This window comes from Myodes glareolus, chromosome 22, assembly GCF_982192425.1.
Source record: "Myodes glareolus chromosome 22, mMyoGla1.1, whole genome shotgun sequence".
Lineage (NCBI taxonomy): Eukaryota > Metazoa > Chordata > Mammalia > Rodentia > Cricetidae > Myodes > Myodes glareolus.
The window spans coordinates 18,156,791-18,164,742 of NC_142047.1; positions in this window are offsets into that span (position 1 = coordinate 18,156,791).

Here is a 7,952-nt window from a genome sequence, read left to right on the forward strand (position 1 = left end):
AATCTGTCTCAAAAAAACTAAACCCAAATTAAATATATACACTTAGAGGAGATGGGTACTATGTGATAAAAGATGACTGAACAACAAAATATCTAATTATACCATCTCTTTCCTCTGGGATGAGGGAGCCACGGTGTAGGAGACAAGTATAGCAACGGTTGTGTCCGTGGCTCTTTTCCGTGGACTGAATGAAGTATGGCCTCGAAATCTAGATGTGACTTTACAAAGGTTCATCTAGGGGGCAATAAATATAGAACTTTTCCTTTTTTTCTTTCTTTCTTTCTTTCTTCCTTCCTTCCTTCCTTCCTTCCTTTCTTTCTTTCTTTCTTTCATCTTTCCTTCCTTCCTTCCTTTCTTTTTTTTGTCTTTAGTTGTTTTGCTTTTTAAATAAAGGAAAATTCCAAGCCAGTACTCCTTTAATCCCAGCACTTGGGATGCAGAGGCAGGTGAATCTCTAAGTTTGAGGTCAACCTGGTCTACAGAGTGAGTTCCAGGACAACCAAAGTTACTCAGAAGAACCAGTCTCAAAAAATAAAATAAAACAAAAGAAAAAACAAAAGCAAACAAACAAAAACAAAAGAAAAAGAAAACAAGAAGGAAGAAAGGAAGAAAGAAAGTAAGAAAGAAAGAAAGAAAGAAAGAAAGAAAGAAAGAAAGAAAGGAATGTTCCTTATTAAAATAGCCTTTGTGAGCATGGTGGTTCACACTTTTAATCCCAGCACTGAGAAGACAGAGGTAGACACATATCTGTGAGTTTGAGACCAGCCTGGCCAATGTAGCGAGTTCTAGTACAACCAGAACTACATAGTGAGATCCTGTCTCAAAAGAAAGAAAGTAAGAAGGAAAAGATACTTATAAATATTTATGATGCTGAGTTAGTGCTCCACATTTTTAAAAACACATGTGTCCTGGGAGCTGATGAGAGAGCTCGGCAGGTAAATACAATTCCACCAGTCCTGAGTTTGATCCTCAGACTCGACTTGATGAAAGGAAAGAACTGAGCACTAATCCTCTGACCTCCACACTCATGCTCACCTTTGCCTACCCACTCTCAGCCCCCACCCCTGCAACCAAAATAAGTTTAAAATCCCCCCCGCCTCCCTCCCTCCCTCGTGTATCTGACTTCTCACCTTTCTATGTGCCAGCTGTTGCTGGTTTCAGGACAGATTCTGCCTCCTTCCATTCCTCAGGGAAAAGGCTGTGCGCCTCTGTCTATCCCGCGGGTCTCGCTACTCAGGTACTTCCTTCAGCTGACCCTTGGCTCCTAAGGGCCTTGTCCTTTGAAGCTCGTGGTCTGTGGTTTCTAGAAACCCTCTCTAATCCTGGAATAAACAGTGTGTTCCCTTCAGAGTGTTTCAGAAAGACCAAGAGTTAGAAAAGGTCCCATCTCCATCAGCACTCTGCTGTAAAAGGATGTGGGTCCATGAGGGCAGAGAACACAAGCCGGCGGATTTCGCCAAGCTTACCCCATGATGGTCAAGCCCACTGACCCATAAGCTCTCTCAGCTCTGTGTCACTCTCAAGGAGACCTAGAAAGGAATGGCTTGCTTCCTTTTCTCCGAGGAACAGAGAAAATCACTGTGTTACTTTTCTGCCTGTATTATCACTGAGAAATTTTCTGTGGAAGGATGCTACTAGTTCAGGGATGGCCTTGGTTGGCACAGTGGATGGCCTCACTGGCTTGCTCTGCTCCATGCTTAGGGTGTAGATGCTAGCATCTCTCAGCAGCCACCCGTGTCCTCAGCGTTCATCCCTGCCAGAGCAGCAGCTCGTACTTGGAGTCTGGGGGCCACTCCCCTGGGCAGTCTGCAGGACAGTAGGCATCAAGAGCTGGCTTGGAACCCCAGACAAAGCCCTGAGCAGGGGAGTTGTTGAATATTTGTCATTCCAGGATTGAGGAAGCTCTGTCCCAGGGTGTGGCCATACGCCAGTGTCCTTTACCTCCTTCTGGACTCTTCCCTGCATGGTTCAGACTTACACAGTGACCTCCGTAGTGTTGGCTGTTGTGAGCACCACCGGGGAGCAATCCTGACGCTTGCCAAACTGCCTGGTATTTAGGAAGTGTTTTCTGTTGCTATAGGAGAATTCCTGAGAATAGGTATTTTATGAGGAAAAAGGGTTATTAACCTTGAATAATGGCCCTCCAGGCTTGGAAGGTGCTCACATCTGACCAGCTGTCAGGGAAAGGCTTTGTGGTAGAAAGAAGAAGAGAAGTCAGAAAACAAGAGAAAGTCAAAGAAGTCACACTTCTGTCCTCTCTGTCTGTCTGTCTGTCTTTCTGACACCTGCTTTTGTGCAACGAATCCATTCTTGAGGCAACTGCATCCATCCCTTCGTGAGGGCAAATTCCCTACCACTCCAATGACTCTCAAAGGTCTCCGTACCCTGAGGACCTCACAATACCTTTATGGGGACTGAGGCCAACCTGTGTTTTCGGTGGGGACAAACCACTCCCAAATAATAACTCCTATTCTTTACTATTTGATGTAGCAAGGCGAGGGCTGAGGACAGACGGAAGGAAAGTAGGTAACAGGCGGGAGGGGAATTCTGGGTGGAACCTGCTCTTTCGCTGTGACCATGTGGATTCCCCCACATAGAAGGCCGGGCCTGGGTCTTGCACTGAAGAACACAGTTCTTCCTGGATTAATGCCCTTCTGTGGGAAGGTCGCCTGTTTATGTCTTTGTTGTGACTGAGCCTGAATCGAACCTTCTAAGGACAAAGATGATAGAAGTTTCTTGCCAGAGGAAAAGTGCAATTTCTGGAATAGCGATTTGACTATCCCCTGGAAGATACTAAGTTTGTAGAGAGAAATCTCAGATACTTCATATTTATTGGATGTCTTATTTGTGTGAAACAATGGCTTCCATTAGAACACTTCCATGTTTGATCGATACACCGCACTTTGATCGTGGTCACCCTCTCTTGCTCTCTTTTATTCCCTCTGCTCCTTCCATCGGTCCCTTTCTATTGCTATGTCTTCGAGATAAATCTAGATTACTCATGCAAGACAGATTGTACAGTATTTGCCTAAGTCCGACTTATTTTGCCCGATACGATTACCTACATTTCCATTCGTTTTCCTGCAAATGGCATTATTTCGTCTTCTGCATGGTTGAATCGTACTCTAGTATACTACCACATTTTATTTATCCTTTTTCCTAGTCTGAAACATCCTGAACATAATTCTTCCAAAAATGTATTATTATGTGAGGAAGGGGCTGCGCAGGCTCCGGTGAGGCCAGAAGACAGCTCTGTGGAGTCAGTTCTTTCCGCCCACCTTGACAAGGGTTCTGGGGATTAAACTCAGGTGAGCAGGCTCACACACTAAATGCCTTTGCCACTGAGTCATCTCCCCAGCCTAGAGCCTGAATATCACTATCCTGTGCTGTTTATTCGGACGCTCCAGGCAGATCTTAGAAAAGTGCCAATTCTCCAGACCTCAGTTTCTTAATCTGTGGTGAGGAATGGTGCCTCCAAGCGCTGCATCCCCTTCACCAGAGTCAGAGGAAACAGTTTTGAGAAGCGCAGCTTGGGGGCCCAGAGTGATCCCAACGAAAGGCCTGGCTTTAGGAGTCCTGTTCTTTTCTGAACATCTCCCTTCTGCAGGAAGCTGAGGCTCCGTCTGATTCCTCTCAAGGCAGCCTCATGCCATGAACGGCCTTGTTGATCTGTCAGGCAAGCTATCTTGGACAGTTTGGGGAGGAACTGTAGGAGTCCCGTAGGAGCAAGAAGCACTTAGCTCCCTCTGCCACACCTGTTGAGATGTGGGAAGCAGACAACACTCAACTGACTGAAAAATATCCCTGGAAACTAGAACGTTGGAACGAGACCTCCGAGTTTTAAGTGCTGGCGAGACTCTCACGTTTGTTAGCCAGGCTACAGGAGCCAAGTGAAACACTCAGTAGAGCGAGTGCCGGGAGTCTGCAGGCTGTGGCCGGCTCCCCAGGCACTTTTGGAGCTCTGAACATACTGCTTGTTTGGTTGGTAGAATCTACTGGAAGATTCCCCCAGGGTTCATCGCCCTTGGGCTTTTTCTCTCAGGTCCTAGAGACTGGACCTGACACCTGGACTTCTGTAACAGACAACGGGTGGTTGTGCCTAGGACCTTATTTGGAAGTAAGCTCTTTGCAGATGGAATTCAGTTGAAGGAGGTGTAGCTACTTCAACATGGCGGGTGTCTACCTAAGAGAAGAAGGTAAACACAAGCAGGGGAATAAAGGCTTGTCATATGGCGGTGTTGAGGCAGAGGTTAAAAGACCAGGTCTACAAGCCCTGAGGTGCCAAGTCTTTCTGGCATCAGCAGAGGCTGAGGAAGGCAGAGTAAATGCTCCCTCAGGGACGGTATGGCTCTGCCAATGTGAGTTCAGGCCGTGAGTCTCCAACCCAAGACAGCCCCACTGCTGTTTGACCTACTGTCAGTCTACAGTGGGGGAGCCGTGGATGGGCACACCTTGCCATGCCTCAAACTACCTGTTGGTGCTTTCCTGAGAGGCGGAGACTGAAGAGAAGATCAGGTCCTCCGGAATAAAGTCCTTGTCTCTCGAGGAGGCTGTTGGAGGATGTCTGTCACATCTGCTTGTGCAATGGCTGACATCCTGACATTCTGCCCACCGTGGCCACACAATCTTGGACATCCAGCTCCGGGAAACACAAACTAAATGAACTTGATAAACCTCCATTCTTACTGCTTCTTGTTTTTGTTGTTTTGTTTTGTTTTGTTTTGTTTGTTTGTTTTTTGGTTTTTTTGGGGGGGTTTGGACTGAGATCAAGGGTCAGTGTTGTTCGTGAGGGCTTGCCTCACACCCTGACCCCCCAAAATGCTCTCAGTTTTGGATATTCGGCTGTAGCAACAGCAAACAGATCATGACTTCCCCACCCTGCCAATCATCTCAGGGCCTGTCACATCCCATGGCCCATCCTAGACAAGGGACCCAACCCCACTCTCAGAATCCCCAAATTTCCTAAGCTTGAATGAATGACTCCCCTAGGCGTATTCTCGATTTTCCAGGACTGTTCAAATCTAGCTTTGGGTAACGGAGAAAGTGTGGATTGCAGAGATTGTTTTCACACAGAGTGGAGACACAGCAGCTGCGCGTGCCTGCAAGTGTTCCCCTCCCAGGGACAGCCGCTTGCGATGACTGGGTGGGTGGCTTGCAGCCTGAAAATACACAGGAGGAAAGAGGAGCTCGCGAGCAGGCACAGCCCCACACACTTCTAGCTAGCTGGAAGGATCATTTCCTACGTAATTTATCTCTAAATTTTAGTAAGGTTTCTGTGAATAGGCAATAATTCTCACATGCAAAAAAGCACCCCTGCACCCTAAAGGAAGATGCTGGAATTAGGGGGAGAAAGGGTCTTCCTAAGTAGTCCCAGCTGGCCTGGAATCCGGGATGCTACTGCCCCATCTCCCGCCTTCTGAGATGTCAAGCCGGCACCACTACACCCAACTGAACCTCTGCGTCTTCAGTCCTCCACCATGGGTCCCACTGAAATAGGAAGTTTCTTCCGTGGACAGGTGTTTGCAGAGCAGAGTGTTTGTTTGTGAGTCCTAGCGGAGTCTTTGCCGGATACTTAAACGCAGTGTAAGTAGGAAAAGTGAAAGTCAGACCAGGACGCTGACGTCTGATATCTCTCTGCGCCTGAGGTCTAACCAGGGAGGGACAGGCAGCAGGTTCCTTGGGAAGCTGTGTGACAAGGGAGACCAGCTCAGTCTTTAAGACCTCCATATGTGTTCTGGAGTCAGGGACTTTGAGTTCAAACAGTTGTCGCCTATCAAACGCGCGTCTTTAAGCACTTAACGTAAGCTCTCTTTGCATCAGTCTCCCCTTACCCACCGAACGGCTCTCCCACTCTATGGGATGACGTGTGGCATCACGTGGGTGCCACAGAGTCAAAGAGTTAATCCAAGTAAAATGTCTAGGGTGGTGACACTTGGAGCCACTGAACACATCTTACAGAGGGAGGTGACTTGTCAAGGATGTTGAGCAATCACTTCCAAAATCAACAGCATAAAACACTCTGGTGCCAGTGTCTGTGGTTGGCGGCTGCAGGGTGGGCTCGGCGAGGGAAGGCTTCTCCGAGGAACATTTTTCTCCTTTCCGAGGCTAGCTGGCACTGTGACTAGCAAAGGCACAAGAGCGCATGCCGAAACATGTCATGTCCTGAGGCCCAGGCTTGCAACCAGCACACCACAGCATCTACCTTCTCTCCTGGCCAAAGTAAGTTCCTTGAAACCTGGAGGCCACCAAGAAGCATGCATTACAGAGGGAAGGGCAGCATAGAGGGAGAGAAGAGCCATGGTAACTGACTTGTCCTTTAAGAAAGACTGCGTTGAGACTCCAGGCTGAGAAGCTGTACGCAGACCTGGAGTCTTCAGACTGACTTTGGTATCTCACTTCCGCTCTCAGATCTTAAGGGTTAAATCAAAGAAAGTCAAGCTCTGGACCTTAGATACCTATCCAGTCAAACAAGTTCCTTGCTCATCACTCAGTTCTGGAGATCAGGGAAGTGGACAGATGGGGTGGCGCATTCCTGAAAGCCTGTCTTTCAGGAGGCCAATGCACAAATTTTGTCAGTTTGAGACCAGCCTGGGCTACATAGCAAGACCTTATTTCAGAAGAACAAAAGTGGAAAAAGAGCAATTTAAGTGACTGTGTTAGAATCGTACATGCGGGCGTCCTCAGACAACCTTCCTATTGGAGCAGTGTCTTCTTTTCCTTCCCCCTTTGTGCAGTGCTGTGGGGGATCTGAACCCAGGGCCCCTGCAAGCTAGGCAAGCACTCCACCAGCCCAACCCTGCTGAGGAGTTGTCCCTAAGGGCCCTTCCCAGCATGCCTTTGAAGGACTTTCTGCAGTTAGGCATGGTAAACCCCACACGGAGTCCAGCGCCTGGGATGCTTAGAAATGGTAGGATTTGGAAGGGATGTTATCTTAGTTACCCAAGAGCTGGGCCCAATTACCAATGGGGGAGGGTTCTTAAAGGGACAGGGCAGCTCGCTGTGCAATTAAGCTTCCCGCCACTCACAGTTACTGTTCGCTCCTTTACAGTAGTGTGTGTTCAAGGAGAAATCCCCTTGACAACAGAATGATGTTAAAAACCTCCGAGTGGAAGCAGCCTGGGCAAGGAGAACATACACAGGACAGCACTGGAGTCCAGCTGATGGCCTCCTTCTTAGGGGCAGAGGAGAGCCTAGAAGATTCTGCCTACTGGACGAGTGACTGCAAGAGAATTTAGGGACCTTAGTCATCACTCCCCAAGTTCTGACGGCCAGCCCTTATTCTAACGTGTCAGCTGAAAAGCAGACAGAAGACCTTGTTGATGACCTTCTAACTTTTGTTGTATTTGCTTACCCCCTCCTTTACAGGGTCTCCCTGTGTAACACAGGGATGGCTTGTAAAGAGTGATCCTCCTGCCTCAGTCTTCCGAGTTCTGGGACTGTAGGCACGTATGACTGTACCTTGAGGCTTTAAAACGGTGTGTCTTTTAAACAAGGTCTCACTCTGCCACTGGCTTGGAATTTACAGCGATCCCCGTCTGCCTTCTGGGTGTCTGGATTACAGGGTCTGTGCCACCATGCTCGGCCCTTGAACATTTTTGTGCTAACGACCATACTAACAGATGTGATGTAGGGCACACATGTGTGCACACGGACACAGTTGAGACCAAAGCTTCAGGAGATAGTGTCCCATCCAAGCCAAACGCTGTGGCTTTGACGTCACCACATCCTGCATCACAATCGGGGTTGAGAAATCCTTGTCATTTCAAATGTGTGGGGTGCCTAGTAAGGAAGTAGGGATGAGGCCCAAGAAAACCTTTTTGATTCGCGTCTACAGCAAGTGGCAGTGGTGTAGGGGAAAATGCAGCCGACTGGCACAGCAGGGTGTGCTCGGGTTATTTTATTTGGGGCGTGTCACCGGCTTGAAAACGTCAGCTGTCCACCAGTTTCTCCTG